Consider the following 15,912-nt stretch of genomic DNA (forward strand, 5'->3'; position numbering starts at 1 on the left):
TCTGTGCCAGATAATCTCTCTGGTACACATGGCCTGCTGCTTAAAGCTGCAGGGTGCAGCTCCTTCTCAGCCATGCCCTGGTAAAAGGTGTACAGAGGCACCAGAAAAAATAGTTTATCAGACGGCCTGTAAGGTGGGTGGATTAAAAAGGTAAATTCTGCCAGAAAGGAGAATGTAGAGACAGATGGAAATGTGTACCAAAGCTGGAAAATAATACTGGGTAGTATGGGAACATGTGGAGGGGGCACTAGAGGGTTCATATGAAGGTGGTCATTTTGAGGTTTAGCACATCTGCAACCAGCACATCAGCATGCCATGGCTGCAATTCTGAAACAGGGTACAGGAAGCAAAGTGGGAGAATTGATGGGTGAAATTGTAAAAAAAAAAAGGGGATGAAGGACTGTATAACCACCTATGTCCTTGCACCAACAGCAGGTGGATGTGCGGATCTACAGTCACCAGTAGAAGAAACCATACTGGTGAAACTTAAAAGGCACTTGTTATGAAAGTGTCCATGTAATATTGGCAAGTTCGCATTTCAAAAGTAACACCACAGCTCCAAAAAACTACAGAATAATAACATTTCACCGAAGCTGCTCTCTTACAATTTTGAGTACTCCTTTGATAAACAAATTCCACCAGGTAACGAAAATTTGAAAAACAGTTGTGGAAAATATTCATGTGGAAAGTGGACTTGTAAAGTAACCAGAGTATGCAGAGTTGTGGAAAGACAACAACTAAACTGAGAAATGAGGGGTGTGTGGCCACGCTGGCATCCAAAATGGCTGCACGGCGCTGAAGCTCCAGCCACGATAGCCCAAAAGGAAAATGCTACTTACCAGAATGCATCTGTTCTTGGCATGTAGAGCTACAGAATATCCTACTTTTGCATAGATCGCCATCTGGTGTTGGGCTCAGATGATTGCAGTTTGTTATTGTCTTGGAAGAAGTCTTTGAAGTCTAGAGAGGTGACTCCTCCCTTGGACGAAAGTGCGCATGGGCATCAACTCCATCCTCAGATAGTTTTTCGCCATGTTAAGAAATGATGGAGTTTGGTAGAAACAGAAAAGATGTCTATGTAAGTGTATCGAAGTAAGATAGCACTGGAACACAGAGGTTCGGGGAGGTGGGTGGGAGTATTATATACTGCAGCTCTACATGCCAAAAACAGATGCATACTGTAAGTAGCATTTTCCATTCGAGGCATATGAGCTGCAGAATTCATACTTTTGCATATACTGTATAGCAGTGCTCTCCCTTAGCCGTGGTCACCTGTATCTGTTGGAGTGGTTTGAAAAAGTGTTTTAAGAACAGCCTGGCCTACAGAAGCCTGTTTTGCCTGCACGTCTACACAATAGTGTTTGGTGAAGGTGTGTGGCGTAGCCCATGTTGCTGCCTTACAAATGTCATCTAAGCCTATGTTCCCTAAGAATGCCTTGAAGCCCCTAGTTTGCGTGTTGAGTGCGCTCTAGGGGGAATTGGTAATGTGCGTTTTGCCTTCAGGTAGCATATTTGAATGCATTTGACTAACCACCTGGCAATACCAGGTTTGGAGATGGGGTTTCCCTTATTAGGTGGCGAGAAAGCTATAAACAGTTGGTTTGTTTTTCTTAAAGGTTTAGTTCTGTCAATGTGATAAAGTATAGTTGTTTTAACATCAAGTGTGTGAAGAGCTCTCTCTGCTACGGAATTTGGGGAAAAAAACGGGTTACTCTACAGATTGATTAAGATGAAAGGCAGAGATTACTTTGGGAAGGAATTTTGGATTTGTTCTAAGAACCACCTTGTTATGATGTATCTGTAAGAATGGTTCTTGTATGGTTAAAGCCTGGATCTCACTTACTCTTCTTAGAGAGGTGATTGCGACAAGGAAAGCTACTCTCCATGTAAGGAACTGTATGTGAGGAGGAGTAGAACCATGGGGGTAAACATCCTGATGGCAATACACCAAGTTGGATTCCTTACCATATTTATGATGAGGGCGATGACGCAGATACAACAACCTACCTGATAACGAAGACTCTTTTCCCCGTCCCACAGTACACCGGACTTGACCCGGAAGTCGTTTCTCCTGGAAGCGGCAGCCCTAAAACGGCCTGACCAATCAGAAAGCAGTCAAAGAGGTCAGGAGCAGCAGAAAAAGCTGGAAGACGCGAAAGTCAGCATGGCCACTGGAAGAAAACCTACGAGGCCAGGAGGACACGCCGACGGAGCACTGCCACCACTCGAGAGGCCACCGAGGAGACTCCAACCAGGACCGAGAGGGGGACACGCACGAGCCGCCACAACTCAGGAGAGTTGTGGCAGACAGCGGTACAGGAGGGAGTTGGGTGGGAGAGTTTGGGGAAAGCAGTACACCTTTGTTTTCCTTGCCATACTAGCGTACTCCTATCCCCCCTCTTTCCGCATGCTTGTTTCCCAAAAGACCCGCATGCGACAGAAGCACGATAGCACATACTCTGGATAGTCCGTGCACATAAGCAAAAGCCCTCCGTCACGTTTTTCTATAACCTCGAACACGGTGTGGTGACGGATTAGATAATATTCGAGACGCAGCATATAAACAGTGACCGCTGTTTTCTTTTCTTTGTTTGAGTGACTTTGGTACCCCGCGGAAACCCATACCACAGAAAGTATCAAGAGCAACATGGACCACCTGACAACTCAACTGAGGAAAACCCTTAGAAGATAACGCTGTGGAATATTTTGTTTATACCAAAGGATTGTTTTGTTACTAGACTTTATTCCATCTATTCCCATCCTGCTTATTCACTACGGGTTACTGAATATCATCAATAACAAACCCTACAATATTCAATCGCTACGGCCTTATCGCTTCTGTTTCCGACCTTCCCTCCGACAATGTAGTTCGTCATTGTATAGAGGTTCATGTGGAGGACACATGAGCCTAGTAAAGACAATGTTTAAATTCCACACCGGGAAGGGTGGTATTGTGGGAGGAATTATTCTTTTAAGGCCTTCCATGAACGCTTTAAAAGCGGGTACCCTAAACAATGACCAATGTTGTCTGTTTTGCAGGTAAACAGCCATGGCAGCAAGATGTAATTCTATAGACGGGTATGCCAGATTACATCTTTGAAGACGCAGCAAATAGCAAATAATGTTCTGAATTGAAGCATTTAGCGGGTCAATTTTGTTGTTATTGAGGTAAATGACAAATCTTTTCCATTTGGCTGCATAGTAAGCTCTAGTAGTAGGGCGCCTGGCTTTCCTCATAATCTTCATACAGTCTGGTGAGAGATTAAGGTAAACTAACTCTAGGACTTCAGGAGCCAGATTGCTAGGTTCAGCTGATTTGGATCTGGATGCTGTATCTCTCCATGGTTCTGCGTAAGCAGGTTTGCGGGGAGCTGTAGTTTTTGGTGTGGAACTACTGAGAGTTCCAGGAGTGTTGTGAACCATGGTTGCCGGGCCCATGTTGGAGTAACTAGGATCATTTTGAGAGACCGTTGTTTGAGCTGGTGTACTACTAGCGGAATGAGTGAGAGTGGTGGAAAAGAGTACACAAATCTGCCTGACCAGTTTATCCATATCTCATTGCCCTTGGGCAACGGGTGTGGAAACCTGGCGGCGAAGGTTGGGCATTTTGCGTTTGCGGCGAACAGATCTATGATTGGGTGGCCCCACATTTTGAAAAATGGTTGAAGAACTTGAGGATGAAGTTCCCATTTGTGTATTTGCTGTGTATGACGACTTGGCAGTTTAGCAATCTGGTTGTGTACTTCTGGGAGATGTTCTACCAGAAGATTTGAGTTTTGTGGAATGGCCCATCTCCCTATGCTTTGCGCTAGCTGAGAAAGTTGCAAAGAATGTGTTCCTCCTTGTTTCTGTATATAATACATTGCTGTCATATTGTCCGTGCGGACAAGAACAGCCTTGTTGATTATGTACTTGGAAAGAATTTAATGCTATAAAAATTGCAAGTAATTCTAGGTGATTGCTGTGGGGCACGTTTTGTTGTGTGGTCCACCTGCCCTGAATTGTGTGGGTTAGAAGATGGGCTCCCCAGCCGGTGAGTGATGCATCCGCTGTTAGCACTATTTGTGGAACATGGTCTAGGAACGGCTGCCCTTTGGAAAGGTTTTGTGTGTTCCACCACTGTAGAGAGCGATGTGTGCGGCTGTCCACCAACACCAGATGTGAAATCTGATCTTGAGACTGGTTCTACTGACGTGCTAAGCATTCCTGTAAAGGGCGCATCTGAAGTCTTGCATGAGGTACAATGAAAATGCAAGAGGCGATCATTCCTATGAACTGCATAAAAACTTGAGCTGGTAGGGAGTGTTGGGGTTGGAATTTTGTGATTAGGGTCTACATACTGGCAATCCTGACTGGATTGGGGTATGCAAGAGCTTTGGAAGTGTCTATGGTGGCCCCTATATACAGATGTAGGTAGGAGGTCTGTAGATGGGACTTGGTGAGGTTTATTGTGAACCCCAGGTCGTGAAGCAGCTGAATTGTTTTGTAAGTGTGGTGAACACACTGGCTGTGTGACTTGGCTTTTATGAGCCAGTCGTCCAGGTATGGAAACGCATGAATCTGTTGTCTCCGCAAGTGTGCGGCTACTACCGCAAGACATTTTGTGAAGACCCTAGGTGCTGTGGTTACTCTGATTGGGAGAACCTTGAATTGATAGTGTTGGCCGTCCACTGTAAGCCTTATATATTTTCTGTGAGCAGGGTGCATGGGAATATGGAAGCAGGCGTCCTTGAGATCTAAAGTGGCAAGGAAGTCGCCTTGTTGAAGTAGTGGAAAGATTTGTTGAAGAGTGATCATTTGAAAGTGATCTGAGTGTATGTAGAAATTGAGAGGTCTGAGGTCCAGTATTGGTCTGAGAGTCCCGTCCTTTTTGGGATTAGAAAGTACAGGGAGTAAACCCCTGTCCCTTGATGCTGTAAGAGAACTGGTTCTATTGTATGATTTTGAAGCACTGAGGGTACTTCCTGTTTGAGGAGAGTTAGATATTCCGTGGACATGGGACGCTCTTTGGGCAGTATGTTGGGGGGAGTTGCGGTAAGTTCCAGGCAGTAACCATAGTGGATAATTTGCCTTACCCACTTGTCTGTTGAGATGGAGCTTCAGACAGGTAGGACCTGTGAGAGTCTTCCTCCGACAGGAGTGGAATGGTCTGAAGGGGGCGGAGGGAAGTCATTGTTTGGTAGTGGGGAGGTAAGATTGTTGTAACCTCGGACTTTCCCTTTGTTATTATTTCCCCTGTACCCACCTCTGAAATATCCAATTGGGAGATGTTTGTGTGGGGCTTTTGTAGGAGAAGGAAGCAGTGTTTGTGCTGATGTTTTTGGATGCACCCCTAAAAAAGGCGCGACAAACGAAGCATCGTGTTGATGGAGACTGCAATTCTCCCATAGATTTTGCAGTGTCCGCGTCTTTTTTCATTTTTTCTACAGCTGTGTCAAACAGGTGTTCTTGGTCGAACGGCTGGTTTAAGACGGTAGTTTGCACTTCTTGTTTAAAAACAGAAATGCGCAACCATGCATATCTGCGTTGTAAGACACTGGTGTTGACAGATCTAGATGCAGTGTCTGCTGCATCAAGGGCACATTCAATGGATACATTTGTAATTAACTTGCCCTCCTGGACTAGATCATGGGCTTTGGCCTTGTATTGGTCAGGCAAATGCTGAATTAGGTTCTCAAGCTCATCGGAGTGAGCCCTATCATAACTGGCAAGCAGTGCTTGTGCATTAGCTATCCTCCAGTGATCAGCTGCTTGGGAGGCAACTTGTTTGCCTGAAGCGTCTAGTAGCTTGGACTCTGTCTGGGGGTGGAGCATCACCGGAGGTTTGAGAGTTGGCACGTTTCCTTGCATTGGAAACTACCAAAGAATCTAGAGGGAGTTGTCCTTTAATGTAGGTGAGATCATCTGGGGCAGGTTTATATTCTTTATCAATGTGAGGATTAAGAATTCTTGTCCTGACAGGGTCCTTGAAGATGTCTCCTGCATGTTTAATGACACCTTTGAGCACGGGCAATGTTTGTATTATCCTTTGTGACTGGGCAAAATTATCTACCAGGAAGTCTTCCTCCATGGGGTCTGAATGTATTTGAACGCCATGATATTGGGCAGCCCTATTAATAAGCTGACTAAACCCTATGTTGTCATCTGGGAGAGATGGCCGTGTTGGGTATGCCTCTGGTTCAGGAAGGTCTGGAGGATCTGCAGGATCATTGTAATCTGCCCATGTGTCCTGTGTTATAGTAGTGTCATCATCAGGGTTATCTAAAGGGACATTATGTCCACCCCCGTCCCCTAGGTCATCACCATCATCCTGTGGTGGTGATGAGTGTGGAGAGAGTCTATGAGAGTGTATGGGAGGCTTTTCAGGAGATAAAGGCTTAGTAGGAAGAACAGGAGAAGAGGGTTTTAGGGGTGAAGTTGCAAAGTTTATGTTCTTTACAGGCACCTCAGGAGAGTGTGAGGTGTCGAATTTCCTCTTGTTTGTGGGGAGACTGACAATATGGCCTGTTTTAGGGTCCACATGCAATGTTTTTTGTTTTGGATCGATAGGATCTGATTGAAACAGTTTTTCATGGTTGGCGTTTCCTTTTAGTGCCGATTTTTTTCCGGTTCAGAACGTGGTTTCGATTTCTGCTCTGGAGCCTTATAAGGGATTTTTTGCTCCTTCAGCTTCGATGTTGAGTTGGTAATCTTTTTCTGATCCGAAGCCTTCTGGTTTTTTGGTGCGGAAGAGCTCGATGCTGAGATTTTTTTGGAGGTAATGGGAGTAGGATGTATTCCCGATTTCAGTACAGACTGTGTTTTTTGGGCACCGATATGCGGCTTGCTCGGTCCCAAGACGCCAGAAGGCTTTTCCTTTGTCTCCGGAGCCAGGGCCTCTGAAGTTTTCTTTCAGTCGCGACTAAGTCCTTCAGGTGAAGTTTTGACCGGAGCCTTCTTTTTCTCAGCTGGGGTAGGGGCAGTTGTACTCACTTGTTGACCTTGTTGACCATGTGGTCATCTGAGTCGTAGTCATCAGCTTCAGACACTATGTCGAGCTCCTCCGAATCCTCGGTCTCTGGAACGTCGGGCCTTCATCAAAGAGATCTTCTGGCACTGGTGCAGATCGTTGTGTCATAACGTGTAGTCGTACCCAGCAACACGGATAGTCTTTTTGGACCGCACAGGCTTGGCAATCTTTTTCCTCGTGTTCTGGCGAGAGACAAAGGTTGCAGACCTTGTGGTGGTCGCTGTGGAAATTTAGCTCCACCAGGGGTGGGGAAATCCTATCGCCCGACGCCCGAAACTAGCAGATTTTTATAATGGGCTAGAAGATTTATTGTCTGTTTTGTCCGACGGACAAGGAGACATTAAATCACTAAAAATATGTGAGCTGCGGGCACTCTGGGGCTCACAGCCAATTAGAAATGCGGTCAGAAAGCTTTTGGAGGACATTGAATGACTGGCAGCCCATGACTGGCCTCTATCTAGCCAGTGATTGGCTGGGGGAGTCTTGCGCTAAACGTCAGTACGTCAGTGTTCAAGCGCAGATTCCACACTGGTGCAGCCCACCTGCTCTTGGAACCGAAGGGCAGGTCCCGAGGCAGGAAACACTTTTTCCACTGCCAGGTCCCAGCGCTGTGGGTCGAGGGGGCAGGTGGCCTCTCTGCCGCTGATTGCTACGTGGCTTGATCACCCTGTCTAGTGGGATCCGTCCAAGGCAGGCCATTAATCTTTGGTGCGCTGCTGCGCACTTCCTGGAATCAAGAGCAAAAAGTCTGCGTCTCGGACACACTGTATGCCTCCCCAGCAGGTGAGTCAGTGTGATAATGGGTTTTGAGCGGTCCGAACCTTAATACAAGTATGTTAACTGTGGTTCTGCGTGAAATGGCCTGGATTCAGTGAGCGTGGGGGCAGGGTCAAATGTGTGGCATGTTAACAATTTACAATAAGGCAGGAATCTCTCCTTTTGTAATCTAGCAGTGGAACCAGTGCAGCTTTGATAAGGAGTGAAAAAACGATGAAAGGAAGTTTACTATATAGAGACATTGACCTTTACTTTGTCTCTGCTTTTATGGACGAGGTCGCATTTGGGAGCACAGAGCAAATGATGATACTTTAAACACCTGGCAGGCTTACAGAAAATGCAGCCTTGCAAGATTATGCGTTTCCTGTTAATATAATTTTTTTTTTTAATTGCATTGTTTTCCTGGTGTTAAACAAATTATGCTAAAGTTGAATAAAGGAAACGCCACGTAATGCAGAAGGCAGAAAGTATATTCGTAATCCAGGCAATGCTGCGCGTGTAGCATATTTCACACTGTTGACTGAGATGTGGGCCTCTCTTGGCGTCTCAAACGTTGCAATGTCCACAATTTTGCCCAAGCTGAGGTCTCCTTTACCAATACCCTCCCCCACAGTCTTTATTGCCTTTTCCTTATTCCGTTACCTCTCCCTTCGCTCCACAGCTTCTCGCTTAATCAGTGCCCACAATTTATCTTTTAATCTTGCCACTGCTGCAGAGGAAAAGCCTCACGTCTGTGTCAATTTTTATTGGCTTAATCCTGTCAAGAAACGGGGTATTCTCCACATTTCTGTTGACCTGTGCCTTTATTTGGTTGCATTTCTCAACTTCTGTACCGACTATAAACCACCCCCACCATGCACAGTACGCTGGCAGTTTGTGCTAAATAAGCAAAGCCACTGTAATGTAGCGGCAGGGAATGTCTAATTTATGTGGCAGGGAAGGTCTAAATTACGCGGCAGGGTTGACTATTGTGGCTACAAAAATGAGAATTATATAGCACAATGCAGCACACTTTCATTGATAGTATTACTTCATTATTTTAACATATGTACACGTTAACACTGTATAAATGTTTTGCCTCATTACTTTCAGATTAAGATCCAAAAACAGCAATAGCAATGTAAGAGACACCAGCCACTACTTGTGAAGGGTTTTTCACTGTGTGGCAGGCAGGACATGTTACCCCCTTTTTAGTAACATTTGATTTGTTTGAGATAGTATCAACATTTTTTTGTTAAAATATGCTGTTTAGGCAGCATGTGTTGGATTACATGGCAAATTATGTGGAAAACGCCTCAGCTGTAGACTCTCGCAATTAGAGTTGCTCTGTATATATATCACAGACGATCTGTCACCTGTGGGGGACCATCTTTCATTTGCAACTATGTAAATTGGCAAAAATTGCGGAAGCGAGCTCAATATAAAGAAGAAATTACCAAATTATAAATCTTTAGGTCGCACAATCACGTTTTATTCACAACTGGGTGAAAATATACAATGTTCCCACCTCAGAATTTTAAGCAACCGCTGTAGTGTTGCATGTTTGTTGCACAGTTACGTCAGTTGTAAAAACAAGCCCATACAAGATCCAAGAAAAAGTGACTCTTCCGCTTGTGTGAATATTCGTCCTATGTAGACATAAAGGTATGATTTTCTTTCCCTACATGATTTGCCAAAGGGTGTTTTTCCTGTGTGACGGTCTTTGTGCCTTCTTTATGCATGTGCCCATTTTCAAATATCCAAGTATCATCCCTTGGACCCTCAGGATGCTCAGCTTCTGAAATAAAGAAACTGATTGCCCAAGTTGCTGCACTGTAAAACAGTATCTTTCACCAGGTTCCCCAATACTCATATCAGCATCCTGCAACAGAATTACAGGACTTACCGGAAGACAACACGCACATTTGGGTGGGCAGTGGGGGGTGCTGGGGACATTAGAAGGAGAGATACAAGTGGCAGAGAACTTGGATTTTAATGAAAAAAGTGAGTACTTTACAAATCTCAGTGAGACACACTTGCACATCTATTGCTGATCTGCACCCCTTCATGTTAGGTAAGATTATTCTGCTGTTTCCGTTACTTACCAGTACTGTGCACAAGAGAACCCTGTACTGCTACTGCCAGTGTCGCATATGCTCCTTGTGTGGTAGAAGAATGTGGAAATGTAGCAGTGAATGCATAATAATATAATCACACCACACCTGCCCAGGAGTGTAAAAAGAGAGATTGATTAACTGCCCATTACTCCCTCTTGTGTATTCATAATTGTGGATACTGCTTCAGTGAACTAAACACCTCTGCTATGTGATTTGTGCTGCCCCATGAACAGTTCATAAGCTCTGCCGAGAAGTCGTTATTCCCCTCCACACGTTTATCAGAGCATGATGACATGTGAGTATTTTTTTAATCTGGACAGCTATGAGTTGGCCCTTGGATGGAGAACACCCTTTTGCCCTACAGGTTCATATTCCGACACAGTCTATGCTTCAAGAAATTTAGTCAATTACCAGCCTGTACTCTGCCTTTTGGCACTATTTCTTTAAATTTGAAAATTTGTCACATTCATACAGAGTAATAATTGGGTGCAGTGCACACTGACACATCTGCACACATGCTGTACATCCAGCCAGTGCAACAGTTGAATTTAAGGGTGTATGACCATGCATTGCATAATTTGACTTGTATTTGAAGTTTATATTGCATAGTATGTTGCCCTGATTGCAGTGCAGGTTCTCTCCGTGCAGACCCACTTCAGTGATATATGGAATAGGTGGGGCAAGCAGATATCTTCCCAGGACAAGTAGATTTCTGTAACATTTTGTCCATTGGCCAAGTAGATTTTTTAAAAATTTCCACACCCCTGTCCACACTAGGGGCATTTTTTAAATGGAGTTCTTTCCATTAGCCGTAGGCCCGAATGGCGTCGATAGACCCAGCAGCCCGCGTCGATGACCGGAACAGAGTATTTTTGCGTTAGCGTGTCGAAGGGCATGCGATCGAAAACAATACCGCTGAGTTTTGATTTGCTCGTCGAAAAAGGTTTGGGAACACTGTACTGAACCGGAGCGCCGGAGTTACATCCAAACACGATGGCGGGAAAAAAAAAATTTGAGAATAGAGTTGATGCCCATGCGCACTATCGTTCAAGGGAGGAGTCACCTATCTTGTGACTACTAAGACTTCTTCCAAGCCAACAACAAACTGCAATCATCCGAGCCCAACACCAGATGGCGATCTTTGCAAAAGTATCAATACTGCAGCTCATATGCCTCAAACATGTAGTTACACGCTGACATCCTATCCCAACACATCAGCAGTACTACAATCCACCGGCCCTCTTTATGCTGAACCTGAAACTGGTGTTCCGGGCTGCAATGTGAGAGGCGGCGAACCACTGGGTGCACAGAATAGGCCCGGCTCACCTCGGAGGCCAGCGGTGACAGGGGTCGTGAGCGAGCCTGAGGATTGGTCTGTTGAGCCCTGCTCAGCTTTCCGCTGGACCCTCCCTTGATGTCACCAGAGGCCACAGGTCGCATTATCTGAGACACAGTGCCACTTCTGCCAGTCGCCAAATATATGAGGGGGCCACGGTGCGTGTAATGGTGTGTGCTGCCTGAAGGTGACTGAGGCCAGAACTGGAGCTAATGCTGCTTTTCGACCCCCTAGAGCACCGCGTTCCGGACGCTGCCTGATGCAGCCAGCTTCTGCTGTGGACGAGTGAACCTGGTGACTCGGATGAGCGCATCCAATTTGGTGGGACAGTATAAATTATTAAGGCCTCAGCAGCCGTATTGGGCTGTTATGCGAATATTCACAGTTGCCTCCTCGCTGCCGGGCAGCCTTCTAGACTATCCCGTGACACCACTTATGCCTGAGTGAACGTCACTCCTGCTGCAACCGTGCTGGGAGGCAGCTCCACACTTGCGACTTAGCGCTACTGACCCGTGCTAGGCCTCCTGTGGTGACCGTCCTCTTCTGACTGCCTTAGAATGTCGCCTTATTTGGGCGGGTTTGGCACACCAGAATTCTATGCGATATACTTGTGCTTTCTTATGGCAGAGGCTGTTTCGGAATGCCTGACTTCCAAATCTATTATCTAGTGGCACAGAGGCAATTTGCATTGCATTGGTTCCACCCCAACGTCAGGCTCTCCTATTCCATCCCAGAGAGAGACCAAGCAGAGGACGTTCCACTATGAGCCATCCTACTGAGCGGTATCAAGCTTGATACTGCAGATATCCAAATGCCATCTCCCCACATGAGGGCATGGAGGAAGCTTAATCGCCTGATTGGGACCGGCCCACTATATTCTCCCCAACTTCCAATAACTAACAACCCTTGGATCCCGCCTTCTCAGGAAAGAGTGGTGCAACACACACTTAGAAAATATGACTTGCATACAATGGGAGATTTCTTCCCAAATCGCCATGCCCTCTCACATACTGGCAGATTCTCCCTGGCCACACAGATGAACCTCTTTCTGTTGCGCTGGCTTCATGCCGCTATTTGTGCAGGTATATTCACCTATTCCATAGCCCCCGACGACTTCTCACCTTTGACTCTAGATTTTGGCCGCAGAAGGTGGGTAAACTTGTTTCCAAACTTTACAAAGCCTGTATGGCACTGAAGCCTGTTCATGACTAAAACATAAGGGGACAGTGGGGGAACGACCTGGGCTGTGTACAGACAAAGAATAGTACTACGGCTGTACGCAGATTAAGCTTGTTTATCCCAACCATTGCCACAAATTGATTCACTTTCAATTTCAAAGAGACACAAATGATGGACGGAATGCAGAGCAAAATAAACATTTACCCCAGTCAAGAGATCTGGGTTAAATCCATCTTTTGCTCCCCAAGCCACCCCAGTTTAGACCCAGCCATATGCAAATCAGTCTTGGCCCTGTGTCTCATGGGAACAGTCCAACCTGAACTGCCAAGCTAAGTCCTCCCTAGACCGGAAAGAAGCATCCTGGGACTAGTTTAAGGCTATCACCCCATATCAGTCAGGCTAGCTTGAATCCCATGGCACAGTGAGCCTGGGACCCACGTCTGGGCATACCTGGAGCACTTAGGGTGAGAAAGCAAAAGACACACAAATGGACAGAATGCAGAGCAAATCAAACATTCACCCCCAGTCTAAAGATCTGGGTTAAATCCATTGTTCTTTTGCTCACCATGCCACCCCAGTTTAGACCCAGCCATATGCAAATCAGTCTTGGCCTTGTGCCTCATAGGACCAGTCCAGCCCGAACTGCCAAGCTAGGTCTCTCTAGACGGGAAACAAGCATCCTGGGATCGGTTTCAGGGCATCACCCCATATCAGCCATGCTAGCTTGAATCCAGTGGCACAGTAAGACACTGGAGCCAAGCTATCCTGCATGATGAGGGTTGAAGCCCCGAAACCAGTCCTAGGATGCTTGTTTCCAGTCCAGGAAGAACCTGGCCTGGCAGTTTCGGCTGGACTGTTCCCACTGGGTGCAGCTCAAGACTGATTTGCATATGGCTGGGATTAAACTGGAATGGCAAGGTGAGCAGAAAAAAGTTAGATTTAAGCCCAGATCTCTGTACTGGGGAGAACTTATGACATTGTTCTGCATTCCGTCCATCAATTGTTATATTTGCATTTTTAACCCCGAGTGGGACGGGTAGGTAAAGTTGTGGGTCCTGTGCTCTCCATGCCACTGGAGCCAAGCTATCCTGGCTGATGAGGGGTGAAACCACAAAACCGGTCCTAGCAAGCTTGATTGCAGTCCAGGGAGAACCTGGCCTTGCAGTTCGGGCTGGACTGTTCCCATTGGGCACAAGGTCAAGGCTGATTTGCATATGGCTGAGTTCAAACTGGAATGGCACAGTGAGCGAAAAAAAAAAGATGGATTTAGCCCCAGATCTCTGTACTGGGGTGAATGTATGACATTGTTCTGCATTATGTCGATCAATTGTTTTTTTCCACTTAAAATGTAGACACAGCGCATACATCAACCCTAGCACACTTGCCAAAATAGATACCACCATATCTTCCAACTGCCCAAAGTGCAATGCACCCAAATCTGATTTTGCACACATTGGGGCTTATTGGAGTGCAGTATTTGAGTGTCTCTCACTAATGATAAATGTACACTGCGCCCAGAATTCCTTTAGGCCTTATGGATTACATTGCAGAACTAAATATCGATTTATAGTTGTAAGCCATTGCGCTGCTTCTGGCCAAAAGAGAAGTAGTATTGCACTGGGGAAGGAGGTTTCATCCCACCACTAAGACATAGTTTAATAGTCTGGCTTATTGTGATTCTACCAGTGAAACATATGAAACACTGTTTCCCTCTACCCCACAACCAAAGGATATTTGGCAACCCCTTCGGGAATATTTATTAACCATTGATACCGACTCGCACAACTAATTCTACCCAAGTATAACCACATTCAATTCCTATTAGGCTGAAGGACCATGACTGTTCCACTTGATATTACAGTGCTGCCCATATGTATGCTCCGCCGTTGAATGATCGGCTTTGATTGTAGAATTTGATAGTTGTATCATTATTGTGCTCCCTTCGGCCTTTAACCCCTTGCGTGTGGGGCGTATTTTCCGCCTGTGCTGACTCCGCCTTGCCCGGGCGGAGTCATGACGGAACGGTTCCGTCATCAGCACAGCTCAACCGATGCTGATGACGGAACCGTTCTGTCATCAGCACGCAAGGGGTTAATACTAAACTGATGTTTACGAATGCCCAAGTTTGATGTGCTCTCATTCTTTGTATTTTCTTTTGAAAATCTATAATTCAAGCTTAAAATAATAAAAAAAGAAATTAACTTGAGTATTAAATCTGAGCAGGAAGAGTCTGTATGCACTGAATTCACTTCACAAAGTAATGGATGTCTCATCCTTAAGTCATAACCAATGACCTCAGATGCCTGCATTAGAGTAGGGTAATAAGATATGGCTGTTTATCAGTAATTTGTTATGTTATGAACTAATGTTATGAAAGTCTTTAACGGATAGCATGTATATTTAAAGTTAACTGTTAATGTTCATCATTGATTTGTAGTCATTTAGAAATGATCTGTACAAGCGTACATTCAGTCTTAAAAGACACACACTTAAAAGTCACACACTATTTTCCTATTCCCTCTTCCACATCTACCGATCAACATTAGGAGCGGATACCTACCTTTTGTTTTCTAGTGTAGCAGCTTGCTTGCAAAAACACAGGCTTTAGCGGTCAGAAAGGGAGGTAATTTGAATCTAGGGACCTGTTGCAAACTGTAGACCACCTTGCACAAGATCTTGGACTAACTTGTCCATGAAGGGTACGCTGAGCTAGCCAGAAGGGAGGTATCATACATGCAGCTGTGGCACTCTTCTAGAGATCAGCAGCAAACATTTTGCAGCCGCACAGACAATAAAATGCTAGAGATTCCCTCAATACGTTTGCATTATTTACCTTTGCCAATATTTCACTTGTTATCCTAATTGACTGTCATTCTTAATACCCAAGCAAGCTTAAAGTAAATATTTCTATTTCACTGTGCTATTTTTTACTCTTCACAATCAAAGTTGGGATCATGTACATAAATTACACTGCAACAGGTTCTGGCTGGTCTGGAGCTGTCCCCTTGGATCTCCGTTGCACTCCTGATTTGTTGGCCTTTAGAAAGGGCCTGAAAACTTGACTCTATAGTCAATAAGTGGTCTGTTTCACATTTCTTTTACTCTCTTTTCAGCTATGGCCAGAAAGCGCCGGGACACTCCTTGGAGTAGCCGAGCGCTATATAAGACACCCATAACATGTAACATGAAGTGTTTCCTGTGACTTAACCCATTGAGTACCAGTGAGACCCCTCAGATTTTCAAGACCTACAGGTTATATAGGCAAGTTTGCAGTGAATAAAACTGGTGGTACAAGGATTGGTGGTGAAGAACAAAATTTAGTTTTAGCTTTCAAAGTTACTGAAAAGTGTGAATGACTGAGTTAATCTCACTCTTAGAAGAACCAGTTGATGTCATTGAAGCAAAAACCCTACAAGGCATTGGAGTCACCCGAGGTGGGCAGATTTGTTTGATAGAGCCATTGTACTGTCTCTAATATTACTTTAGCAATCATCTTGACTCCTGTTTAATTCATG

General features: G+C 45.2%; 1 protein-coding gene across 3 annotated transcripts in view; it reads right to left on the minus strand.

The window, feature by feature from the left end:
* The window catches only part of LOC147731157 (neurabin-2-like), a 681,485-nt gene that overhangs the window by 192,262 nt on the left and 473,311 nt on the right, over positions 1-15,912 (minus strand). The gene's annotated exons all lie outside the window — the stretch shown is intronic.

The sequence above is a fragment of the Lissotriton vulgaris genome, chromosome 2_1 (assembly GCF_964263255.1).
Source record: "Lissotriton vulgaris chromosome 2_1, aLisVul1.2, whole genome shotgun sequence".
NCBI classification, from domain to species: Eukaryota; Metazoa; Chordata; class Amphibia; order Caudata; family Salamandridae; genus Lissotriton; species Lissotriton vulgaris.